The sequence below is a fragment of the Lepisma saccharinum genome, chromosome 12, assembly GCF_977018435.1.
Source record: "Lepisma saccharinum chromosome 12, izLepSacc3.1, whole genome shotgun sequence".
Taxonomy (NCBI): Eukaryota; Metazoa; Arthropoda; class Insecta; order Zygentoma; family Lepismatidae; genus Lepisma; species Lepisma saccharinum.
Window position 1 is genome coordinate 35,944,117 of NC_139240.1, and position 26,955 is coordinate 35,971,071.

Genomic DNA, 26,955 nt, shown 5'->3' on the forward strand with positions numbered 1-26,955 from the left:
TTACCGTAATTTTGTTGTCATTGTCGGAAAAATTAAAATACAAGACTTCTTGAAAAATATGTTTATGTACTACATAAAGATATAGTAGTTATTAAAGAGCTGCTCATAAAATACTTGTAGCTGAAAAAATGACATTACGTCTACCTTGTACTTTTTGTGACAGCTGTTTTCTGTTTACTATTTGCTTCACCCTCTTCAAATATTCTGAAATGTTGCATTCTGGGTACGATGATGTGAGATAAGTTCATCGATGACGTACGGAACTCGTGATTTGTGCTTAGAGTGCAAATACGCCATTTTTACTGCTTAGCAGGTGAGCGAAGCTTGGTGTTTATGTGCACACGTTGAAGTAAAGAGTGTGTAATTAAAATTTGACAGTTTATCCTAGTACAGCAGGTAATGTGCTACAATGAGGGAAGCCATTTCTTGCATGCGAACGTGAAGTTGAATGTCTGAAATCAATTTTTCATGTACACTGTGATGAATGTTGTTTTCATGTTATCGAGTTAGTTGTAGTATGGCTATTGTGCATTTTCAGTTTTTAAGAAACTCTTGCATGTTGTCCGGGATAATTAAAATAGTAATTACTTCTGTTCAGACCCTGACGTCCGTGGTTCGATGAGGGAAGATGTTTGAAGGGTATGAGTATAACTTGATTGACTTTCGCACTTATTGATAACCTTCGTCAGTATTTCCTTTATTAAATGTTTCTAATAATAGATTATTACTGAATGTTCTCTGTTCTTTTGCCAAGAGAGTGACACTTGTGCGTAGTTTTATTTTTTTTTCTTTGGTACGTATGTTACCCATGTGGAATTTTGATACAACAGTACAATTTGTGTAGAAGTCATTTGATTGAAGTTGTACGATTGAACAGAGGACTTCAAGCAGCTGATTTTAAGTTCATGGTGAGACTAGTATTATTGGCGAATAAAAAGAGATAGCGACATGTTCTATTTAAGCACCTTGGTTCGTTACGAGTTGGTACGCTATTGAAATTCATTCCTGGAAAGAATGAATCAAAAAGCGTAATGTTTGTTTTACCCTTTCGGGAGTTTCCCTTTACGATCATCACAGTATGAATTCATTTGATGAACTACGTGTAATGAAATAATTTGGAGACAAATAAGTTAAAGTTGTTCTTATGCACACACAAAATAATTTGCATGTAATTTATATGCCTAATATATAGCAACTATATTAGGGGCCCAGGTACTATTATCGTATGGGTGAAACACCTACGAATCATATATTTCGGACTTCTTTACATTGCTAACGCGTTGCGGAACATTTCTTAAGGCGAAATAATGCATTTCTAACTAAGATAATGTTTATTTTCTCTATTTACGAGTACTTACTTTTACTTGTTGTTTCGAATCTGTAACACATATGGCGGGCGACCGCATACTGGTTGTAATGTTACCCAGACGCCTATAAATGATATATTTGGGACTTGTTTACATTGCTAACGTGTTATTTTCAATGCGGAACATTTCTTAACGTGAAATAATGCATTTGTAACTAAGATAATGTCTATTTATTCTATGTACGAGTACTTACTGTTACTTGTTGTTTCGAATCTGTAACACATTATGGTCGTGAGAGCGTACAGGTTTAGGGTGCGTTCTGAGAGTGTTTTGTCGATTTATGAAGTGTTGCAATCTCGTTTACCGAAAAATCTCATTATGCTAATACCTCGCAAAATAAGAAAATATAAAAAATAAAAACACATCATGACATTAAAATTCACTTCTTTACTTACTTATATCACTTCACTTTTTTTTAAAAAAATGAAAAATTACAAACACTTTATGAAATTCAAATTCAATTTTTTTTTATATGACTTAAGTTTCATCACAATCACAATATAAATCGTGTTCAAATTCACTTTCTTCTTTTAATTATATGACTTCAGTTTCAAATCGTGTTCAAATTCACTTTCTTTTTTAATTATATGACTTCAGTTTGATCATAATCACAATATAAATCGTGATTCAACATTCTTGTATATTTAAATATACTTCATTTTACCGGCTTGTTTAAAAAATTCATGCATTCTTCTGTCCAGTGGAAAATTGCTCTTGAAGATGTACTCAGATAAGTAGCCCGTGAAATGATATTTCTTCCGTCCGAAGACTGGGATTGAATGTCGAACATTACGCCACGCTCTCTCTATATTCTGAGAGTGAACAGGAATGTCTTCGTTCATCATTCGCTGCAGGTTCTCTTGATGTATTTGTCCACTTGCCGCTGTATCGATGAACTCCACACTATGGTTAACTCTCAGATGTCTGTAGCCGGCTCCTTGTAAGTTCACATATGCCTTCCAGCAATCGGATATGATAGTTGTTCCAGGAAGGATGAACTTCCGGACGACTTCAAGCAGAGTTTCTTCGCTTCGGTTTTCTACAGGAACCATGAAAAAACGTTTAACGTTCCCCCTCTCTATCCCTCCAAAAACCCACTGTCCGTCAAGAGGACGTGCACATCTATTCATACATTTCTTCGATTTTCCAAATTTGGCTTCATCAATTTCTACAATGACTCCGTGACCTCCTATTGGGGATGAATTAGCAATTACCCATTCCTCACACACTTGCCTACAGTGGTTCGACCAGTCCACAACTGTGTTTGGCCCCATGTCTAATTCATATCGTATGATGTCACATCTTGGGTAAGGCAAAAATAGCCACATATTACAAAAGACTATAATCTTCGATACAGGAAGTTTACTTCCTCCCAAAAATGTGCCCTTTCGAGCAAATTGTTTAAATCCACAGGGTAATCTTTTGAATTTTAACCTTCCACGTCCGTGTCCGTAGACTCTCTTTGTACACATATATATCCACTTCCGATTTTGTCCAATGTGTAGTTTGCATATACTCCCACATCTTCCACATTCCATTTCTTCCTTCAAAATGCCGTGTTGAATTACAAAGTCAAGAACAACTTCACCGTGCATCCTCTACACGTCATTTTGAAGCGACACTCGCTACGGGGTTCACATCATCTTACCCAGGGAACAATGTGCTCTCGTGCTAGTGAAAACACGGCGAACCTTGAATATTGACGTCAGACGAGGAATGCCTACGTGGTTAGGTTAGGCCTGTTGGGTTAGGTTCCATTAGCATAGATACAAAGAAAAATTATTATTTTCGCTAAGAGACGCGTTAGCTTGTATTGCCTAACATGAAAAAGATCTTTCCTGTGACGTCAGAACACAATGTTGCTACAGTGTTGTGCGATAAGTGACACCCATTCGGGTAGGAACCATCTTTCTTTCGTAATTCTCTTCCTTCCAAACTTGAATATTGACGTCAGACGAGGAATGCCTACGTGGTTAGGTTAGGCCTGTTAGGTTAGGTTCCATTAGCATAAATACAAAGAAAAATTATAAAAACAGCTCTCTCCTGTGACGTCGGAACACATTGTTGCTACAATGTTGTGCGATAAGTGACACCCATTCGGAAAAAATGGCTTGTTCCGAACTCGACAGGTGGTTCTAGTGAAAACACTGCGAGGCTGAAACACTGGCTACGGGGTTGCATCGTCTTAACACACGGAACATTGCACTCTCATGCAAAAAGCAAATGGCGTGAGGAGAAACAGCGTGTCGGACAGAGATTTTCGCAGAAAACAACACGCTTTCACATTAAAATGGATCAAATCTACATTCAGGAACTTCCAAAACGCTCAAGATAATGATTTCCGTAAGTACTTTCTCCTGTAAATTTGAAGGAAATTTGAAGGAATCCATTTTACCCATACGATAATGTTACCGGGGCCCAATTCTAGTTGTACGTAATTGTCATACAAGGCTGAAATATTCTTACAATGTAAAAGACTCGTACGAGTGGTTTTGCACACGTACATTTCCAGTAATGTAAAAATAACTTAAAATTCAACCGTACATTAATGAAATGGTAACACTTCGTTATATCAGAGACACATTTCTTCTTTTTTACATAAGAAACCACGGTACTATTATAGTATATGGGAGACACCTATAAATCATATATTTCGCACTTTTTTACAATGCTAACGTACTATTTTGGAATGCGGAACATTTCCTAAGGTGAAATAATGAATTTCTAACTAAGATAATGTCTATTTCTTACATTTACGAGTACTTACTGTTACTTGTTATTTCGATTCTGTATCACATTATGGCAGGCGATAGCATACTGGTTCAGGGCACGTTGTGCGAGTGTTTTGTCAATTTTTGCAATGTTGTAACTCGTTCACCAGAAAATACCTACTTCCGTGTCCGGATTTGAAATTATGCTAATACCTCGCAAACCATTGACGTTAGGGTAAGAATTTACAATATAGAGACATTGTGTAATTACTTTACTAGTTGGTATACTCACTAAATATGCAGTCGTACTCACTACTTACGTATATGCACATAATATTTGGGGGTAGCGTGTTTAAATTGCACATTGAGTTGTAGAACTTGTAAAATAACGTTGTTAATTATCGCGATGATTCCCCATAAACAAACATAGCAAGCATGTTTGATGATGTGAAGAAATGACGATCAACGTCCGTTCCCCTGTTTATAGCGTTGTGACGCTGTTCAGAGCGATTCTCTTTGGTTCATAGCATTGGTTGTGGAAGAGTGGCGGAGAGAAATGAAAAGATTGTTAATGTGCTACAGTTATATAAGTGGAGTATAGAAGAGGGTGGTCGTGGTTTGGTTAACAAATTGATGGAATTTGGTGTTCTGCGTACTAGTTTACTATCCTTCGGACATATTTCTTCATTTCTACAGAATAACCGTAATGAGTTCCTGTAGTATTGTCTAACATTGGGAAGGTGTTTTGTGTGAAATTCAGGTAAGTTTTCCGTATCCTGGAAAATGATTTCTTCAAATTTAAAAGTTTGGGTGCAGGTGACTCCGGCCAATTTCTAACATGCCTTTAACAGGGAGTCTATAGAAAAAGGTTGGGAGCCGGAGCGGAGGTGGGGCCATGTTAGCGGTTGGGGGCGGTAGGTCAATTACCCCAGGGGCGGAGCCCGGAATCGGTGGAAAATTCGGACTCAGAAATTTCAAAATAATTTTTTAGTTTAAATTTTCCACAGATTCCAGGATGGATAGCCCCAAAAACCAGTTGCAGTTGTGTAAGGCAAACATAGTTAACATTTGTGGTTGTAGTATATAAGAAATATGTATATTTCGTTGTGAAACGATAGATCTTGCGATAAATAATGAGCAATTCTACATCGTTGGTTGAGATCATGGACCCCCATATTTTCAGATTTCTAGACATGACCCCCAAATTTTAATTTCAGATTTGTGGTTGTGAGGCCTAAATTAGTGAGTATGCGAAATATTAACAAAATTGGAGAATATCTCTATTGTAAATTCGCTCCGGTTAGGTTAAGTTAGGTTAGGCAAGCATAGTTAAAAAAATATATAAAAAATTTAAAATATTTGACACGTCATGTTCTAGTGAAAACACTTGAGAGTTTGAAAACTGACTATGGGGTTACGTCATCTTAACATTGTACTCTTGTGCAGAAAGCAAATGACGGCAGCAGAAACAGCATGTCGAACAGAGATGTTCGCAGAAAACAACATGTATTCGCATTAAAATGGATCAAAACTACATTCATGAACTTCCACACTACAGAAAATGATTTCCGTAAGTACTTTCTCCTGTAAATTTGAAGAAATCTGTCACCCTACTATAATGTTACCAAAACTACTTACATAAATGGTATTCTCCAAGGTTTCCAACATTCGTCGAGGTATTTTCTTTCATTGTGGAATATAATTCACCAGGAGATGTTGTATTTTTCAAGAGAAATATCTCACCGACACACAATGGCCATTGCTTTCGCTACGTGAACTGCATGCTGCATACGTTTGATGACGTAAGCCCCTGTCAGTGTTTCCAACCCCCCTTTTTTTTTCACTATGCTTGCCTAAGCTAATCAAACCTAACCTTATCGGAAATGGTTTGTGGGGCTATCCGTCAGCTACCGTGCATTATGGTTCATGGGACTATCCGTGAATGGTTCGTGTGGCTATCCGTGAATGGTTCATGGGACACTTGAGTCAAAATGTGCCCGCCATATTGTGCGTTGTAGAAGCGAAGAAAGGAATAAAAAAAATGACACTGTATGTGAAAAATTGTTTGTTTTCGTGTAAAATGCATAATGGCACCTTGAACTATGTTCCACAATACACAATTGGTAAGTACGAACCATGCGATACACAAAATATCCGATTTTAATGTGTGTCCGATATAACTGAACTTTTACCAAGATATTGAAATTTCAATCTCCGTGAAACGTCTCAAATTTGTTTATTTTGTTATTTTTCACATTCGTACTTAGTATTCTGCATTGCTAAGGATTCTTGAAGGTAGGATTTCGCTTTTTTCATGATAACAATTTGAATTTTCTTCACCGAAAAATCCCTACTGTGGTGTTACTGATTTTGTTCACGTAGTGGAAGGACATAGAGCAACATCTTTTCTGCTTCGGAGGGACATTAATGTGGAAAAATACATGATTTACCGGCCAAATAAATTGAACGAAGGGAGAAAACACTTCCACGACCTTTCAAAAGTCTACAGAAACTCTGTTCCGTAAGTACTTCCTCCTGTAAAATGGAAGACATATGTTTCCCGGAGATTGAAATTTTACCAGTTAATTGTTTTGTCTGTTCTGTTAGACCTATTTGTAGAGCAGTGCGTAAGCATGGCCAAGAAGCGCACATGCAGTTTTATTATGGATTTGCAACAAGAATGTAAATTAATGCATCTTGAAACAAACTCCAAAGACAAATTTCACGTTGTGTCAGATATGGAGGGGTTAATTTTTTGGGGAGTGAAGTACAAAGCTGTTCTCATTCACTGCTACACAAATAATCAAATAATAAATACTACTGACATTTCTCATCAGCATAGCACAAATGTAAAAGCTGTTCAGAAGGGACCAGTTATACAGAGATTATTATAATTAATATCTTTTGACATTAGGAGATCGTGTTTTATTTTATTGTATGCATCATTTATGAGACCCATGCTATAGATAAAAATAATAATATGTTAATGATAATAATATAATTAGGCCTAACCAAATTTTCAAGAGGGATTAAACTGACCTTTGGATGTCCCATTTTTTGGTCAAAATATTAATGTGATAAATAATTAGGAAAATGTAGCATGTCTTGTGCATAGAATGAATGAATGCTTTGTTGTTGTTAAGTAACCTCAAGTTGCAATAGACAGTTTAATACAAATTTAATATTGTGCACGATACATTGTTAGTACAAATCAAATTTACACCATAGCTCAATAATATAAATTGTTCAGTGAGTTAGGTTTATCACAAACTGTCATGCTGCATACCTCATCTAACTTGGTCTGGAACTAAACTTTCTCCTAAGTTAATGTGCTTGATAACAAGGAGTGACGTGACGTGGACAAATGTATAAGAGAATTCGGTAACAGTTTCATAGATTGGAGACACATTAACATAGGATATTTTGTGTATCGCATGGTTCGTATTTACCAATTGTGTATTGCGAAACATAGTTCAAGGTGCCATTATGCTTTTTACACGAAAACTAAACGCTTTTTCTGCTAAAACAACTCATTTTTCTAAGTGCTACCGAATGCACGTAACGGTGCGATATCGCTTACTTTGCGAATATCGCTTCCTTTGTTTTCGAATATCATTGTTTCCAACCTTGTTCACCGAAAAATACCTGCTATCGTGTTCGTCAAGTGTGCAAATTGTACATTATGCATGGCTTGCTGATGGATAGCCCCACGAACCATTTCCGATAAGGTTAGGTTAGGTTTGGTTAGGTTAGGCAAACATAGTTAAAAATATATATATATTGAAAACACTGACATGATTTCCCGGTCAAATAGATATCACGATGAGAGAAAATACCTCGACTAACGTTGGAAACCTTAGAGAAACTAATTTCCGTAAGTAGTTTCTTCTGTAAAAATGAAGAAATGTGTCTCCGATGTATGAAACTGTTACCGAGAATTCTAGTTTGAGAATATCTCACTAGGTGAGGTGGGCCAGTTTTTTATGTCCAACCCTGTACATGATGTGCTGTTGGACTGTAAGATCTTTTTACTGTAGTGTTCTACATCTGTCTGATTCTGACTTCTAAATTGCATCCACTGCCACCCACTTGACTGTTCCACCTCTTGGTTCAAGAATCCTTACAGGCAACTCATTAAGCAACTTTGTAGGCAAGAGTTGGAACCTGCTGAAAGTCCAAACCCTAACGCCTGCATTGATAAGTTCCTGATTGGAGGGTAAGGCAAATGGTTTTCATAACTTGGATAAATTAATTTCACTGCCTCTCATGTCACTGTTTTAAAGTCACTGTTACAGTGTTGTTTTAAAACATTTGTAAACTACATTGTGTCGGTAGTAATTAAGTAAATTAGTAAAAGAAATGTTGACTTGAAATCTGGTTTCAAATTATGTGAATGGAGTGAAGATTTAAATTTGTTCTTTCCTCCCAGAAAATAAGTTTAATGTAAAAATAGCACCAAATTACCTTACCTTACCCTACATGTAAAGTCCATCCAGGACATCATTTAGTTCATTGGCATATATACGCTAATAGGCATATTTTATTCTAAATCACAATACAAATACTGGTTACAAACACAAATTAATTTATTGTATATAATGAACAATAAATTGTTGTATTCAGTACTTCTCTGCTAGCAAGACACCTATACATCATATTGAGTTCTTTTGACTTCTAACCACTGTTTTAAATCTTTCTGTACCTACATTTTGGAGAATGATTCTGTCTCCATCTTCAGGGTGGTGTGCTGTAATCAGTTGTTCAATCCCTGGACACATGAGTTTGGGAACAGCATCTATATGATGAAATATTATAAAATCTACTGCCTTGTTAAATTATTTGCGGTGTCCCAGGCTTAACCTTGTCTGAAGGTTGTGGGTTGATAATATTTGTAATCAACCTGAAAATTTTATTGGCAATCTCCTTCAGTGCCGCTTATGTGCAACTGTCTTCCCTAAATGGTTGTGGGCATACAATTCTCCCAGTCTGTGCGCTACACTGATCCTCATTTGTATGCTGACTGGCCAATGCAGGGTTGAAGATGTGTGTGTAAAGTGATGTAGAGCTAGTTAAGTGTTTTGTGTATATAAATAATATATAGAAACTGTTTGTGGGATCTTAGGTGTATGGGTCCAGTACATCATATTTCACTGTGAGACATTTTTTTTTAAAAAAAATATATGTCAGAACTTCATGTGCCAAATGGAACAACTGATATTTTTTTATTTTGGTAATTTTTCAGGAATGAATATCTGAGGAATAACCCAGTGTGTCACTATTCTGTAACAGCAGCTTTAGTTTATCAGCATTAAGGTAATGTAATATTTTGTCTGTAAAGTTGAAATACTTTGAAACTATTTATACTGTTGATCTTTGCTGATTATACCTTGTTATGTGAGGATATGACCCTAGCAGTCCCAATACCATTATCTGAAACATAGTGTGTGGGGAGGTACAAGTAATGCTTTTTTTCCATTGTATAGTTTTATTGACTATTCTGGCGTTCATCCACTGTACCCCCTCAAGAATTATGTTGACTTCTTTTTAAACAACAGATTTCGATGTTTTACTAAATATGAAATTGGTTTTACAGTGTGCGGAAAACACAAATAACAGATATTTGATCCAAAAGTATGGCCGGGTAAGTAAAAACTGTATGTACACTCAATAGCGAAAGAACACATCGAAAATAACTGTCATAAACTGATATAAAATTATAGCTGCTTCTGCTATATTCACTTGCACGAAGACTTCAGGCTGTTTTTCTTCATGGTAAGGTAACAAACACATATTACTTCACAATTACACATTTTCATGAGCTAAAAACGTTCAAAATTTTCGTAAACGATGCAAAATATTTCACTTTCTCAAGGGCATACAGAGGGTTAAAGGTACTCAAATTTGTTAGATTATGTAAACATAAAGTTCATTTATGCATGTTGGTGTATTTTTTAATTTTTAAAAAAAATTCAATGTGAACTAAATTATGAACACTCTTAGAGTAATGTTCCATTTATATGATGTTTTATTTATTATCTCTATAGACATGCATATTTCATTTTTGACAACCATGGACTGTGAAATTTCACACTGTAATGTTAATTTTGTGAGGTACATTTTCCTATCATGTTTTGTCATAGAATAATGCAAAATGAACTGTAAAATTCGAAATAAACTCAAGCACAAAATTCAAAATTTAGTACATTTAGGATTGTATGAAGCCTTACATGCTTTCACGGTTGCTGCATTCAAGGTCTTCAGTGCATTACAAGCAGCCAATCCCAACTTCACTTTTAGACAAGGAAAGCAAATAATTTTTTCTTTGTTCAGTGTTTAACATTCCATGATCTCTTTACATTTTTGTGTGGTATATTCTGCAGGGTTCTTTGGGTAGCCTAGTGGTTAATGCTTTTGTGTGTCTTCTAGGCTGGCCTATGTGCCAGAGTAATTTTCACTCCATGGTAGGAGACAAAGCCAGGGGTAGACAAAACTTAAATTGATTCAGGAGCCAGTTCTTTGTATTTTTTATTTTTTCATTTATTTTTGCAAATACAGTCTAAGAAAATTCAAACTAAGATAATGCTACACATTTGAAATGAGACCGTAAAACATCTTCTAATTTATGAATTAATACCAGATTGGATAAAAAGTAATTATTTTCTTAAGGAGCTGGTATTGAAATAGTCATGAAAACTATGACTTGTTAGTGATACGAGGGTCACTATTTATATTTTGAGCCTAACAATGAAAAAACAGGAATTTGGCATTGAAAACTGCTTTATTGTTTTTCGAAGTATTCTCCTTTATGGTCAATACACTTTTGCATTCGTTCGAACCATTTGCCAAAGCAGTTTTTCCAATCTTCTTGAGACACCTCCATAATATGGTTTTTGAACGCATCAACGGCGTTTTGACCGAAGACCTCTGGCAAACAAATTGTTGTGTACCATTCAGAGTTGACCGTTCTACGTTCCTCTAAAGGCACAGTTGCCACATGATCAGTTTTCCCTAAAAAACAGGCGACCATTTGTTTCGATGTGCTTCGAGCACGAACAACTTTTGTTGGATTGGGTTTATCTTGAAACACCCATACAGTCGACTGCTGTTTATGTTCCGGCTCATATGCATATATCCATGATTCGTCACCTGTTACAATCTTATATACGTCTTTTGAAGCACCACGATTGTATTTATTGAGCATTTGTTTGCACCAATTGACGCGAGCATCTTTTTGAGTTTTTGTCAAATTGTGTGGGATCCAACGAGAACATACCTTTCTCACAGCTAAATGATCATGTAATATTTTATATATGCTGGTGGAGCTAATGCCTATGGTTGCCTCAATCTCACATTATGTCACATGACGATCTTGCAGTATTAGGTTTTTTCACAGCATCAATGTTTTCTTGAACAACAACTGATTTTGGACGACCTTCGCGAATCTTGTCGGTGAGGGAATGGCGGCCACGATTAAATTTGTTATACCAGCATTTCGCAGTGGCAAAGGATGGGGCTTCATCGCCAAATGTGGAAGTAAGTTGATCGGTGCACTCTTGTCTTGATAATCCACGTCGAAAATCGTAAAAAATCATCGGACAAAAATGTTCACGAGTTAATTCCATTTTATTGTTGTCGCGCAATCTCCAAGGCAACATAAACAACACAAATGAAGCTATTGACAAAACATTTGAAGTACGTTATGGTCAATAATGCCAGACGATTCCGTGCAAACGTCAAATCGCGCCTAACTTCAATCAGTGTTGCCAAGGCTCAAAATATAAATAGTGGCCCTCGTATGTAGAAAAAGAAAACACAAGAATGTTGTATATAAAAGGGTTTTTGGAGGCAAGTCATTTAGGTGACATTTTTATAAGTTAGTTTGATACATGTCGTACAGACTAACTTATAAACTTTCCTTTCAATACATGTCATACACCTTTCCCTTCATGAGGCATTTAAGATGTTTTGCATGTTCTTCAGCTGATAAAAGTATGAAAATAACTTTTTAAAAAATATTTAATGAAATTGCCTAGTGTGATAGAATTCCTGAAAGGATATGCAACAGGGTGTCTACCAAAGAATATTAAGAAGTAGTCAAGAAATTAAGCTTTTGGACAAGAATGTTTCCTATTTTTTTTTTCAGTAAAGTGAATTTATATTGTTATGTACCTGTACTGGGAATTGGTAAAATTGAATATTTGGAAATCTAAAATTGTAGAGTTGTGGTTGATTTGTTCACCTTTGTTTCTTAAGAATTACATTCTTGTAAGAATATGAAATAAAGTAACGTGGCCATTCTCCATCCAGGATGAAGTCCGAAGCATACATTTTTAAAGCAACTCTCAAAAATCTCTTGTTAAAGTATAGCTTCAGTTTTCATCTTAACCATCCGTGTGGTAAGAGTTTTTCATTGATTGAAAATATCTATTTTCCTAATTTCCAACTACACCTTAGTAGGGGGGCGATTAAATAAATTTTAAGAAAAAGTAAAAGAAAGGTCAAGAATTTTGGATTTGTTATTTTGGTAGACACTCTGTGTAAGGAGACCTGCTCTTCTCAATCTCCTGAGAGAAGCTGGTCATAATGATTCCATGAAATAGACAAAATGGCCTTACCAGAACCAGAATCCATAGCAGCAAGGTTCTTGAGTTGAGAACTTAACATGTTGGTCCACAGAGGGTACTTATTAATGAATTAGAAATTATGGATACTAGAGTTTGGACTCCAATAAAAAAAAAAGTAGCTGCTAGACCTACATAAAAACAAATTAGATCAAAATTTAGCTTATTTAAATCTGCATTATGCTATGGTAATGGTAACCAAATTCTTTTCGGATATGCCTTCGATTTTTTATCGTTGTGACAACAAAAAAAAAGGTGCCAGTTTTTGGTGTTTTGGAATTCTATAAATCAAAAACTTATGGTCCGATCGTGATGTAATTTAAATACAGTGTGGGTAGAAAGGTTTTAGATACAATACTAAATTTTCAATTTTTTTAAACCCGAAAAAGAAACGTTCTTGTGAATTTTGTGAAACAACTTTTTCTTAGCATTGGATAGGCTTTAAAATACGATCTTGGTCTTATTTTGAAGCTCTTTGTGGCTGTTTTAAGAATATGTGTCAATTCACATTGTGAAACCGATTGTATAGATTTTTATTCAGTGGGGTAAACATGTTTGATGAATGTGGCAACACTGCATGTGTTATCACTACAGCAATGTCCATTGAACTGTAGAAATAGAGCTGTCACTGCATGCAGTGTTGCCACATTCAACACACACACCTTGCAAGCAGGGTGGATAGAAATCATGATTTTTATTTTAAAAAATCATTTATTTTTTTTTGGATTTTTTTAAAAAACACGCTTAAAATTGCTTGTGTAGTTTTTGGCACTGTGCATATACAGAGCACTCCCTGACATTCGCTACAAGACACTGTGGCAAGCGGCCTGGCATCACCACTAGTCTTTTCCGGTGAACGGGGTCTGCGACAGTCGCACGCTACCCTCTGTTTTTTTTCGCTCTCCCTTTCTGTTTATGTTGCAGAATGACGTCAGTATAATTCTCCCTTGGAAGTTGTGTTGTGTCCGTGTGTTGAAGATTGTGGCTTAATATGGCACCACAAAAAGTTTACATTACAACAAAGGATTTATCTTGTAGAGTGTTACTTTGGAAAGAGGAATTGTGGAGAAGTGCGACGACGTTTTGCAACGAAATTTCCTGGTGTTCCCATTCCACATAGGACCACTATATTAAACCTCGTAAGAAAGTTTAGAGTAACAGGGTCAGTTCTGAATAAATGTGGAAAGAAAAATGGGGAAATCTAAAAAAATAAAGTATACAAGGACAATCCGCACACCATCTGAGAGTTAAAAAAGAGTATTGTATTAGAAATCTGGAGAATTACAGTAGACGAACTTGCACTTGTAAATGCAAATTTCCTTCGGAGATGCCAGGAATGTGTTGCAGCAGAGGGACATGATTTTCAACACCTTCTGTAGTCAAGGTTAGTACACAATATGAAAACTGTAATTTTAATAGCCGACTCTAGCGACTGTCGTGAACCCGTTCACCGGGATAGACTAGCGCTGATGCCGGACCGCTTGCCACCCGAGTCTCGTAGCGAATGTCAGGGAATGCTCTGTAGATACATTTTTTTATGCATAGATAGGCTTTTTCTAGTAAATGACCCTGAGAAATATTTGAAGAATTTGATTAAAGCAAATAAAAAAAATACATGTAAATATACTGATTTCTGATCCTGATACGGTATGTGAATCTACTATGGAATTATTTGTTGACTGTGTTAATTGAACTATAATTTCAGTAACTATTCTTCCGGTGGAAATAAAACATTCTGGATGCACTCTATAATTGTAACTTAACCTTTTGGATCCCAAGCGTCTCGATCGAGATACCCAAATGTAAGCCTCACGGTCCCAAGCATCTCGATCGAGATGCTGCGTCAAGGTCGTAGTTTTTACGTTATAACTTTTCTATTTTTGGCTAGAATTTAGATTTTTTTTATATTGTTCCTAACACATGTATTTAACAGAAATGTTTTTTTGCATTTTTTTTGTCTTCATGAAAATGGAGGGGAAAAGGCGGGAAAAGGGACTTCTCTTTTGCGTCTCTTTTCAAGGTCAAATTTTTGCCAACAAAGGAACACTGGCCTTGTTGTTCTAAAGCAATGCTTTTCACTCCCGTCTGTTAACTGCTTTCGAAGGAGGCTTGTTTATCAGTATCCGATGTCAAAATAAAAGTTTTCCGTGAGGGCGCAAGCAGGGGGTGGGGGGAGGGGGAAGACTGGTTGCTGAATCTGCATTGTGAGAATGGAATTTCGAAGCGTGCTGAATGAAACTTTTTTTTTTTTTTTTTTAGCACAAGTGTCCACAAGTTGCGACAGGGGTTACCCTGCATTGTCTAAAAATAGAATTTCAAGCAGCTGCAAGAACCGGTGCTCATTTTTCACTGCTTTCTAGCTTTTCGTCCGTGAATGTTGTGCGTAGGTGTCGTTTTGTGCTCAAGTGAGAGGACATTTTTTGGGTGAAGTGACAATTTTTTAAAATAATTTTTGGGGGTTTTCTCCCTTCCCCCTCCATATATATGCCAAATTTGCATAAATTTTGCATTTTGTGCATTTTGACTTTTTTCGGGGGGGCAGGGGGAAACACCATTTTTTCAAGAAAAGTATTTTTATGGGGATTTCCCCCTTTCCCCTCCATGTGTACGCCGAATGTGCATAAATTATATATCATCTGAATCTGTGATTCATTCTGCGTACAACGGTATATCTTTCATATCTCCAGGGCAAATAGTCTCTGAGCTGTAGTCATTTCAAGGTACCGCTGCATTTTGAAGCTTGAATCAGTGGCGTCCCGACCATTTCTTTTGGGGGTACAACTCAAGTTACATTGGTCATACGACAATGATGCAAATATTTTTCTGTTTCTTACATGCCAGTGATAATTTCTATGTGCATTTTGAACTTTTCATATCCTTTTTTTCGGGGTGGCAGTGGGGAGGCAAAACCCCATTTTTTTAAAAAAAAAAGTATTTTCAGGGGATTTCCCCCCTTTCCCCCACCATATATACGCCGAATGTGCATAAATTATATATCATCTGAATCTGTGATTCATTCTGCGTACAACGGTATATCTTTCATATCTCTAGGGCATTTAGTTTCAGATCTATAGTCATTTCAAGGTACCGCTGCATTTTGAAGCTTGAATCAGTGGCGTGCCGACCATTCCTTTTGGGGGTTACATTGGTCATATGATGATAATGCAAATATTTTTGTGTTCCTTACATGTCAGCGATCATTTCCATGTGAATGTCGACACTGTCGTGTACTTTTTTCTTGGGGGAGGGTGGGGAACCAAATTTCCCCCCCGAAATTTTGGAATTTTGAGAGTTAGCCCCCTCCCCCACCACATATACGCCGAATTTGCATAAATTTCATATAGTCTGAATCTCTGGTTCATTCCGCGTACAACAGTATATCACTCATCTCTCTAGGGCAATTAGTCTCCGATCTACACTCATTTAATTGAAAATCTGCATTTTGCTCAAAATCGGTTCGGGACCGAGAGCCTTACTTATGAAAATGGCCTTGGGACTCAAAAGGTTAAAATATGTCTTATAATCTTTGTAGCTGAATGTTGTCTATTTTTTTAATGATAGCAAAATATCAGCTGCCATGTTTATTTACAGTTTAATGATAATAACAGTGTTTACAGTTGAACACACTGTTTACAGTTTAACATGATTAATAGTTTGTATATTTTTCTACACAAAAGGTTTGCTATTTTAGCCTACAAAAATTATTGCATTTTAAATCAATAGAAATTTAAGTGTGTTTACAGTTTAAATTTCCTTTATGTGAGCTTCGCCCCATCAGTACATATACTGTTTACTGTTTAACATGATTAATAGTTTGTATATTTTTCTACACAAAAGGTTTGCTATTTTTGCCTACAAAAATTATTGCATTTTAAATCAAGAGAAATTTAAGTGTGTTTACAGTTTAAATTTCCTTTATGTGAGCTTCGCCCCATCAGTACATATATTATGTTTCCTTTGTTTTTCGTTCTTAAAGCCTAATAAATACCCTTCAATAATTACGAGATTAATGTACTTTCACCAAAAGTGATTCTGAAATGTACAAAATCAGTAATTTTTTTTTATAAAAAAAGGAATCACCTGATTTAAATCAAACCACCTTGCTTGAATGCCAATGAGGCTCAGGTGTGTGGATCTAAAATCAGTATAGTACTCTGAAGACCTGTGTTCTGCTTTGTTAGGTCCTTGTATTTTCTGAGCACTCATTTAGACCTCAGTTTTTAACCTGAGTAAGGAGATTTTCGTCCTCTCGAGATCAGTGATAATTTTAGCTCCAGTCAGGGACTTGGTCACATAAAATTTTGATGGATTCAAATACTGTAGCCTCATTGCTGACATATCCACAATTTTAATTTCAATCAGTCAATCACTTAAAAACATCATGCTTGCCCCCCTCCTAAAATTAAATTGATAAGATAAATTAATTTATTTTTTTTAATTCCACTTTATGCACAGTAAGACTAATTGGTACCGGACGTACAGTTTAAAAGTGGAATCCAAACCACAAACCATTATATGCAGAGCATGTACCAGTCAAGGAAGTCAAGAAATTGAAAGTTAAGTCAGGGAAAATCAAGAAAAGGTCAAGAATTTTGTTGCTATTTTTTACATTATAGTGAATTTACATTGTTTTACCTGTACTGGGATTTGATAAAATTGAATATTTTGAAATCTAAAATTGTATTGAGTTGTGGTTAATATTTGTTCACTTTGTGTCTTAGGAATTACATTCTTGTATGCATGTAGTTTCGTAAAAATATTAAATAAAACATTGTGGCCATTCCCCATCCAGGATGAAGTCTGAAGCATTATTTTTACATGCATTAATAATTGAAACAAGTAAAGTACAGCTTCAGTTTTTTTCCTTGTGGTAGGGGTTTTTCGTTGAATAAAAATATATATTTTCTTAATTTTGCAACTATACCTAAGTAGGGGGCGATTAAATGAATGTTAAGAAAAAGGGAAAGAAAGGTCAAGGAAAAGTCAAGAATTTTGGATTTATTTTTGTAGACACCCTGTATATGCCTCCACTGGGTATTGAATCCATGACTCCTTGATTACAAGGCGATCATGTTACCACTATGCCATGGGGAGGCAGATGAGAAAAATGACTTAATAGCCAACATACAGGGTGATTTAAGAATAATATACATATTTCAAACCAGTATGCTGTCGAAACTACTGAACAGCAATTGCTGCTAGATTGCTCATGCAGCGCTGTTTGTCCTCACAATCCCACTACTTCACTCAGAGTGAAAATGGCGACTCAGCAGCAGAAAGCATTTTATGTCCTAGAGTTTACTAAGTGTCAAGGACATTTCCGTGTGAAGTACCAAATCGATCCTCCTAATGAATGGAACATTCGCAGATGGTATACACAGTTGATAGACATGGGTTGTTTATGTGAACGAAAGTGCCCTGGGAGGTCGCATGTATCTGGAGAAAATTTCACCAGAATCCAAGCTGCTTTCCAATGCAGCCCTTCAAAATTAACTCGTTGTGCAAGTCTGGAGTTACAACTGATTGAAACTAGACGTCTTCCGTCAGGGAGTGCCGTGCTGTTCAGTGATCAGTAGTTTTGACAGCATACTGGTTTGAAATACATATATTCTTTTTGAATCACCCTGTGTATTACACAAAGAAGAAACAAAATTAGAACAGTTAAATTGGAAATAGTGCATTGGAGACTTGCATAAAGGCAAGAGAACTTAAAATCAAAAAGTGTTAGTGCAGTAAAGAGAGCTCCAACCAGTTTCCTTTTTTTTTTGAAGGACATTGTCTGCATATCATAATGATGAAAGTAGAAGCAGATAAAACTAGAGTCGTTAACCTTCAACAGGTCTTAAGGGGAAGCTGTGTTGATGTTCTGAAGGATTTCTTGTATTTCTCTTTTGTTGATGCTGAAGGAAAGGAACATTGATAATTGTTATCTTGACACCAGACAGTTGTGAAATACACAATCAAGGTCATTGTAATCGTATCTTGCCTGTGCTACAAAAAAATGGGCAAAACATGTCTGAGTCATTGCATGACGTCACATGGCTATGACTTAATAATGGTTGAGAGAGGAATAGGTTTACTCATAAGCATGAAGTTTGTGAATCATTTGCAGATGTTGACACGACTTGTGAATACTTCGATTTCACAGTTAGAACTTATGAAATGTTGACATTAGCTTTTAGAACTGCAATTTTGTTTGCATTTGCCATTTGTTCGTGCATTTATTGCTCTGGATATGCTAGCTAGTCGGCTAGCATATTCTGCTCACCCTCTCTTATGATTCTGGTTTTGAGTCATGATCTTGGCATCTGTGTTTCTTTGCGAGCACCTTTTTGTCGTTTAATGTATTCGCCATTCACCATCAGTGTGACAACCTAAAGAGGTATCAAAGTAAGATGAGGAAAATACGCAGTAATCTGGTCAAAAGAAATTGTCTAAATAGGTCTTATGTGTCAGACAGTGTAGGTAATGAGTAGTATAATTGATACTACGGACAGTGCCACTTACAAGTGTAGAAAAGGCGAGGCTATTTGATTGAACAATCAGATTTGCTTACACTTAAAACAATGCCAAGATGGGGCCTGTACCCCAATTCTTCAGGTGTGATATGCTCTGATTTTTAAGAAATTCTGAGTTTCTAGTGTAGAAAAGGCGAGGGCTCAACAGATAGATTTACTTATACTTAAGACAATGGCAAGAGGGGCTTATACCCTAATTTTTCAGGTGTGGAGGTTTGGGTTTAAGTCCTCATAAAATATGAAGCCTCCCCTGATGGCAAAATGATAATATTGTTGTCTTGTAAACAAAAGACTTAGAAAATATTATGGCAGTTCAAAATCCAATTTTGTCTGCATTAAGGTCTCAGAACCCAGTAAAATGTGGGCATATTCCATATTGAGAAGTGTTAATAGTGTTGCATTGTAATCAGGGGCTTTGGGTTTGAGTCCTGATAAAAGATTGAAATATATACAACTGCCCACACATAAGATATTCACTGCTAGCTGATAATACAGTTGAGGTTTCAAAGCTGGTAGAGTGTCTGGGGCCTCTCTGACAGCAAAGTGTTGGTATTATTGCTTTGTAATCAAGGGCCTCTGTGTTTGAATCGTGCTTCTAGAACTGCTCTGTGACTCTCTCATTTCTCACATCATAAATATATGATTTTTCACCTATGAGAATGACGCTACAAATGGTGTCTTCAGGTAATGCCTCGTGGAATTCACAGATAATTTTAATGTTTGTTCTGTCATTAACCACAACTTGTTTTCTTTTTGAAGTGTTGATTACAAACATGGGTCTCTGTGTTTTGAATTCATCTGGTGTGTAATACATGTCAGTACTGCCAATAGTGACACGCTTGAAAGCCGAAAAAGCCTCATATAATTTGAGGAAATCATCCTTGGACATGTCTAAATTATAATTTTCTCTAGGAAATACCTCATTTCTGCCATTTTTAAGATAAATGTTCTTGATGTTGCAGTTATCAAATTTGCTTGAATTTTTTTCCTGATTATTGTGTCTTCCAGTCTGAAACAATACCACCACAAAATCAGGCATGTCGTATTGAATACTGGAGAATGAATTTGTAGCATCAAACTCATAATAGGTACCAGATGCGGGCTTCTGTACGCATTGATATGTATAAAATTGCAGAGGAATTTGCGGATTTTTTAGGATATCAGCTTTGTATTTGAGAGCATAACTGGCTTCATATTCAACAACTGGGATTCTTAGCTCCATAGTCTGAATAATGCATTTGCCTGCATCTGGTAGGGTATTGGGCAGAGCTTCCCCTGTGGGGTTTATTGCACTGTACCTCATCAAAGCATTATTATCATTGGCAGCTCTTCTAAATGTAATTCTTAAACCACCCTTCCACATAATATCTTTGTAATCCGAGAAGAATCCTGGCAACAGGCGCATGGGAAATAGCACTGTGTGATTTTTAGATAATATCTTATCACCAGCTTCAAATCCCCCTATTTTGTAGTATGAAGCCTCGGTTTTGGATAATTTTAGAGTGGTCAAAGCTGTAGAGGTAATGCCTGGATAATCCACTCTGTTTATAACAACGCCATGCTTTCTGATCTCAATTTCAGAGAACAGATGCGGCACAAAATTATCTACCAATCTTATATTTGAATTTGCCGGATAATCTGTTCCATCGAGCTTTACAACATCAAATTTGATGTATAGATCTGCTCTGTGGGGGTGTATAAAGCCATCCCCTACATCAAGATCAACCTCGATCTCTGTGTTGGGTTGATTTAAATTTGCAAATGTTCTCCTGTTTGGGGGGAATGATTGTAGCTCATAACTCTCAATATTTTCCATTGTATGTATTTTTATTTAAATGTTAATCTCTATGATTGCAGTTGTTGTGGCTCCAGCAAAATCAACTAATTCTTCTTTTTCATTAGTGACCATCAACTCAATGTAATCTATTCTATTATGGCACACAGGAAAATATAATGTTGGGGATGGATTGTAGATGATGGGCTCCATGAATTCGGAATTAGGTTTGAATGTTGCAATGATGCCGGTTTGTTTGTGAGTGCCTATGCCATTTGATTTGGTGATCATACCCTCAGCCACATTACAGTGAATATTCAGAGTCTCTATGGCTAAGAATTTGGGTATATTCATAGCAGTGTGTTTGATGCCTGCTTCAAGTTTTGTGTTGTTCTCAAAGCCTAACAGCTCTCCTATAGTACCCAGATCCACTGTCTCCGTAGCAGATACAATCTCTACTCTGTGAGTGACAGAATTTTGACTTAACACTATACCTCTGGGTAATTGAGCATTTAGAGTGGACAGATTATATTGCCCTGGAGTGATGACAATTTTTTGATCCCCAACTGCAATTGTATTGTTGTGGTGTGTAATATTAGGTATCAAGTACATGCCGTAAAATGCCCTGAGAGCTATTGTTTTGGGATACACTATGTCATCATGCAATTTGAGTTTCAATATTGAATTTTGGCTGGTGAGATGGAATACCCCCATGATGTTTTAAATACCACAAGGCCTTTTGAAAATTTTCAATTGATGGTTTATTTATTTGAGACATATATCTGAGAACAGATAAACACAAATGTCCGCAATTAACATCTTTGAAGTTTTGAACACGGGCATTATTGTAATAAAGATTAGCTGATTTTAGATATTGTACTAAATTTTCAGGAGGAACACCTCCAAATGAATCAAACACAAATGCCTCATCTTTTAAATATTTAAGATAACAGATCCAGTGAGTGCCCTGATTTTTGTACTCATCCAAATTAACAATGCCACACTCTTTGTTGAGTGGTTGTTCCGGTAAAGAATCAGACATGTACACACCTCTAAAATGTTTGATGCCCAATGGCTTGATCAAAGCTTCAATATCTTGGTTTGTAAGCGGCTCTTGTTTTTTTTAAACTTACTCATGGCTCTCTTAACACCTTTGCCTTTTTTCTCCATGGCCAGGTTATGGCGCCTCTGCTCATCTAATTCTGCCTTATTTTTCTTGGCATCTATTACTGTTTTTGCTATGGCAGCTGATCCCCCAGCCAAGCTCCCCACAGCCCCGAGAGCAGCTAAGATGGCCGGGATAGTAAATATGAATCCCCCCACATGTGATTTTTTTTCTGGATTGTTGTATTTTTTTTAATTGGGGGGTACTAAGCAACAATTTCATACCATGGCCCTTGGCAATACAAGAATTTTTTTTCTTGCCCTGCTTTTGGTTAAAAGACTGTCAATAGTTTTAAGAGATTTAAGACCTGCATAAGGTATTTGATACATAACACCCTTGGCCTTCATTGTAGGTTTATTATATACATATTCACAGCCCCCACCCCAGTTTTTGTTTGGTGCTCATAGCTATGGTGGTCCCCAATGCTGCTATTTTTTCACTCAAAGAAGCATCTTTGCTTACAAATCTACCAAATGCAGCCTCTTCTAATTTCTTGTCTGCAACATGTCTCTTGTCTAGATCAGAATGTGTGTTGTATGCTATGTCATGGTCTCTACAAGCAGCATCTAAAGGATTAACACCAGGGTCCCCTCTGTTTAATCTATGGTCCAATTTTGTACCGGGACCACAATACTGATAGCCTGGAATGTGTAGTTCAAATGGCAGCTTGTTTATAATATCATTAACCAGGCCCCGACCCTCAGAAACATTCCAAAATTTGGGTGGTAGAGTATTAATAATTTTTATGAGATATCCAATCCCCTTAGGGTTATTCACTATAAAATTAGACAATTTGGTGCTTATCATGTCCATAATTCCAACCTTTTCATTGTAAAAATTGTGGTTGCCAGCATTTTCCTCCCCAGCTATCACCAATAACCTATCTACAAGTTTCCTGACATCATCAACCCAGACAAATTCTTTAGGCAGGGTGTTGTATTGTTTGATTCCACTGCCAGTCTTGATCTGTGACCATATGGGCTTGATTAAATTGTTGTATTTTGCCCCACTGCTAGACTTGACTCTTTTTTGTGTGGGATCGTTGTTCTGGTATAGAGCATCTGATTTTATTAATATTTCTTTGTAATCCTCATAATCTTGATCTGTATAGCTGCCAGGCTTTTTCCTAGTTATCAGTTCCCACAATCCAGGTGTGCCGGTGTACTTAACAAAAGCACCTTTTTCTCCGAGACGAGATTCTGAATAAACAATGATATCATCCCCCATAAATGTTACTCTGAAATTACCGATTCTATGAATGATGCTGCCATCAAGCTCTGTGTCGGCATATAAGCCAAACACCTCATCTTTGTTGTCTTTAGGTGTGGTTAAATATTTTTGAGCAAGAAGACCCAATTCAATAGGATCCTGACTAGCTTCGATTCTTCTAGGAGCAACAGGACTAGGTGTATGAATACTGGAAAGTGGGGTGAATGGATAATCTAATATGTTCCTTGCAGCTACAGGTACAAGCTCTGTGATCAAATCTTGATTTTGCTCTGTAACAGTTTTGATATTCTTACCTAAATTATTAATAGCATCAATTACAGGCTGTTCTGTTTGCTTGTGTTTTTCATAAATTCCACGGTTCTCTGATTTCCATCCCTTAAATCTTTTTACAAGATAATCTCTTAACTTAAGATCATCAATGACTGGTCGTTTCATGGTTGTTTATTTATGTCTCAACGTCTAGAAAATCGTTGCTTTTATTTCTGTATTTGCCAGTGTTAGGTGTTCTTGTCATATCAATTGTGACAAACCCATAACTGTCCTGGTTCCAGCACTTGCTGCAAAATTTGGAAAAATTATTGTAGCTCAAGTCCCCACCTACATATTCATCATGTATGTGTTTGAGGTTGGTATGATCTTGATGAAACACACATATAAAATTGCTGTTGTCTCGGATCAGTTGCTTCGGAATTTTAGAAAAAGTCTGTGCCAGGTAGAAGCAGTCAATGTTTTTGTGCCGGCCCTGTGTAAAGAAATTCCTAACCTTGTTTTGATTATCCAGTATAATGTCATCAAACACAACAACAGAATTATCGAGACATTCATCAAGTGGCTTAACATCTGATTCAAAAGTGGCAATATCCAATCCATCATATAGCTTCATCAGCTGCTGATATTTTAATTGTTCCAAGCTCTTTGAGAAAACATACAAGTGCCTGTTTTTCCAGTCTAACCAGTTGGGTGCCAATAAAAAATTATCAACTATTAGTGTAGTTTTACCACAAGCAGATGGCCCAACAATAAGACATCTAATATTATCAGGCAGCAAGTTGCCATTTCTCTTATTCTGTTGTTCAGGTTCTGGCAGCCTTTTTATAACATCCCAGGTGCTCATATTATCACTTTGTCTGCATCGATCCAGCTGTTTTCCGGATGACCCAGCCATTTGACAAATAACTTGTTGCCTTTTCTGCGGATGATTTTTTCTATGAGATATGTGTCAGGCTGTTTAGTTTTGTTGAGTTCTTGTTCATAGAATCGGCCTTTGAGAATTTCTCCTCGGTGATCTTTTATTATATATGTGTTAAGGGTCCCGGGTTTAACTTGAACCACTGTAAATAATTCAGTGCTCCAGTTTCTTGTAAAGCCTCTTTTGAATAAGTGCTTATATTTGCTGATTCTTACTTGGTCGCCCACCCTGTATTTGGCCCTTCTTGTTGTTGGCTGGTATCTAGGATAATAAACAGTCCTGATCAATTTTTGCTCATCAGATGAAGTTACTTCAGAGGGTTTCATGTTGATTGTGGAATGGACCGAGTTGTTATATTTATGTAGAAGTTCTGGAAGGATTGTAACCCATTTATAATTACCTTGAAGTGTAAATTGTTTATACATAAGATTTTTTAGGGTTCTGTTGAATCTTTCTACAATTGAGGCTTTGAGATCACTGTAACTCGAGTAATGTTTTATTGACCGGCTTTTAATAAATTGTTGAAACACTGAATTATAAAATTCTTTGCCATTATCTGTTTGCAAATAGCGCGGTGATCTTCCTGAATGATTGATGATTGTCCTGAGGGCTTCTGTAACACATTTTCCAGTCTTGGATTTGAGTGGCACAGCCCAGGCAAATTTTGAAAATGTGTCTATGACAGTGAGTAGATACTTGTAGCCCTTGTTGATTTTGTCTAAGTTTTTCAACTGCCCACTTGCCATTTCAATCAAGTCGCTCTGCCATAAATCATCTATGCCCTTTGTGACTACTGGAAGTCTCTTATAATTATGTCGGGCTTGTCTGTGTAATTCATCAACAACTAGACATAATATGTAAACAAGAATATTGCAACTATGGGGTGTTCAGCAGCTGAGACTACAGGATTTTCTAAATACAGTTTGTCCCCTATTTGTATTTTAAATTCCAGAGATCCATCATCTTCAGCATAGGCTGTTTCTAATGTATTGGGATCTGTAAAATCCTCCAACTCTACACTGGTGATTTTCATTTTGTTGTCAGCATTTGTTATTGATAAGGTAGGGTAGTGGTGTGCCTGTGGCTGATGCCAATATTTGATCTTGATTGGTCTCAATGTGCCCCCAACAAAAAACTGGTAATAAAATTGTGCAGGGGACAGCATATATATTTTGCCACCTGGTGTAAATGGTGAATCATATTCTTTGTTGGGGATGCTGTACAATTCAAGAATTACTGTATGTTTTGGATTCTCGATTATGCCCGTTATTTCCTTTTCTGCTGTGAGCAATCTGCTTGTTACAGATTCAAGGTGCTCATTGATGGTCCTAACAACATCGTCATGGCCTGGCTTGATCTTTATGTCCACAACAAGTTTCTTGTATTGTTGCACAATCTCTTGAAGCTGGGTGGCAAAAACAGACAGAGCATTTGCTTGATTGGATTCCATGGTCCCTAGCTGTTGCTTGATATTAGCTACAATTTGTTGCAAATTTTCAACAACTGCCAATTTTGAATTTTGAGCAGTAAGATCATGGACCTGTCTTCTGATATCCTCAAACAGGGCATGCAATTCATTAATATGTTGATTGGTTGGTAGAGTGGCCACTGTCTGAGTGAGTTGTTTGATCTCTGCTTGGATATTCTTGATATCTTCTGATTTCAATATCCTATTCACTGCTCTCTTAATATTTTTAAGTTCCTGTGATGTGGGAAGATTTGATACTGTATTTTGCAAAAATTCAAGTGCCAATTTTACATTGTTTAATTCAGAAGCATCAGCCACATTTTGCATAGCATCTTGGAGCAGGGCTATATCTGCCTGAGAGGGTGTGGATTGTTGTAAAATTTCAAGCTTTGTTTGGATATCATCGATCAAGTGATGAAAATGAGATAGTTCAGATTCAGTGTTGAGGTTTTCAAGCTTTGTGATCTGTTGCTGGACACTGACAAGTGTATCTACAATCCCAGGCAGGCGAGTTTCTTGTACATTTGCCAAATCACTTTGCACTGCTGCTATTGTACCCTCAAGATGGGTTATGGTACTTTGAATTTTTCCAAAATCTTCATATGTTTCAAGTTGCAGCTTAATATTTGCTACACTCCGAGTTATTGCATTCAAAGCATCAGAAGATGGCAAGTTGTTCATAAAATTTTCAAGTGTCTCAATTTTTTCTTTAACCTCGGCTATGGCATTGTGCAGAGGATCCAGATTAGGTATCTGGAGTGACTGAATCTGTTCTTTTAGAGTGGAAATCACTAGATCAAAATCTTCTTGTGATTTTATGCTTTTGACAATTGTTTGGAGCTGTGCCTGGACATTATTTATCTGCTCTTCCAATTGCTGTTTCAATTGCTCGGAGTTGTTAGCCTGGGTCTT

General features: G+C 36.6%; 1 protein-coding gene across 6 annotated transcripts in view; it reads left to right on the top strand.

The window, feature by feature from the left end:
* Positions 1 to 207: 207 nt before the first annotated feature.
* Rab7 (RAS oncogene family member Rab7) overlaps positions 208 to 26,955 on the top strand; it is a 49,664-nt gene continuing 22,916 nt past the window's right edge. Inside the window, exons 1-2 of one of the 6 annotated variants that reach the window (XM_083132088.1) lie at positions 208 to 313; positions 9,321 to 9,391. The gene's annotated coding sequence lies outside the window, so the exon portion shown is untranslated. Of the gene's footprint in view, positions 397 to 442; positions 640 to 887; positions 909 to 9,320; positions 9,392 to 26,955 lie in introns of those variants that run through there. The other 5 variants (XM_083132089.1, XM_083132090.1, XM_083132091.1 and 2 more) reach the window with 5 other exon arrangements.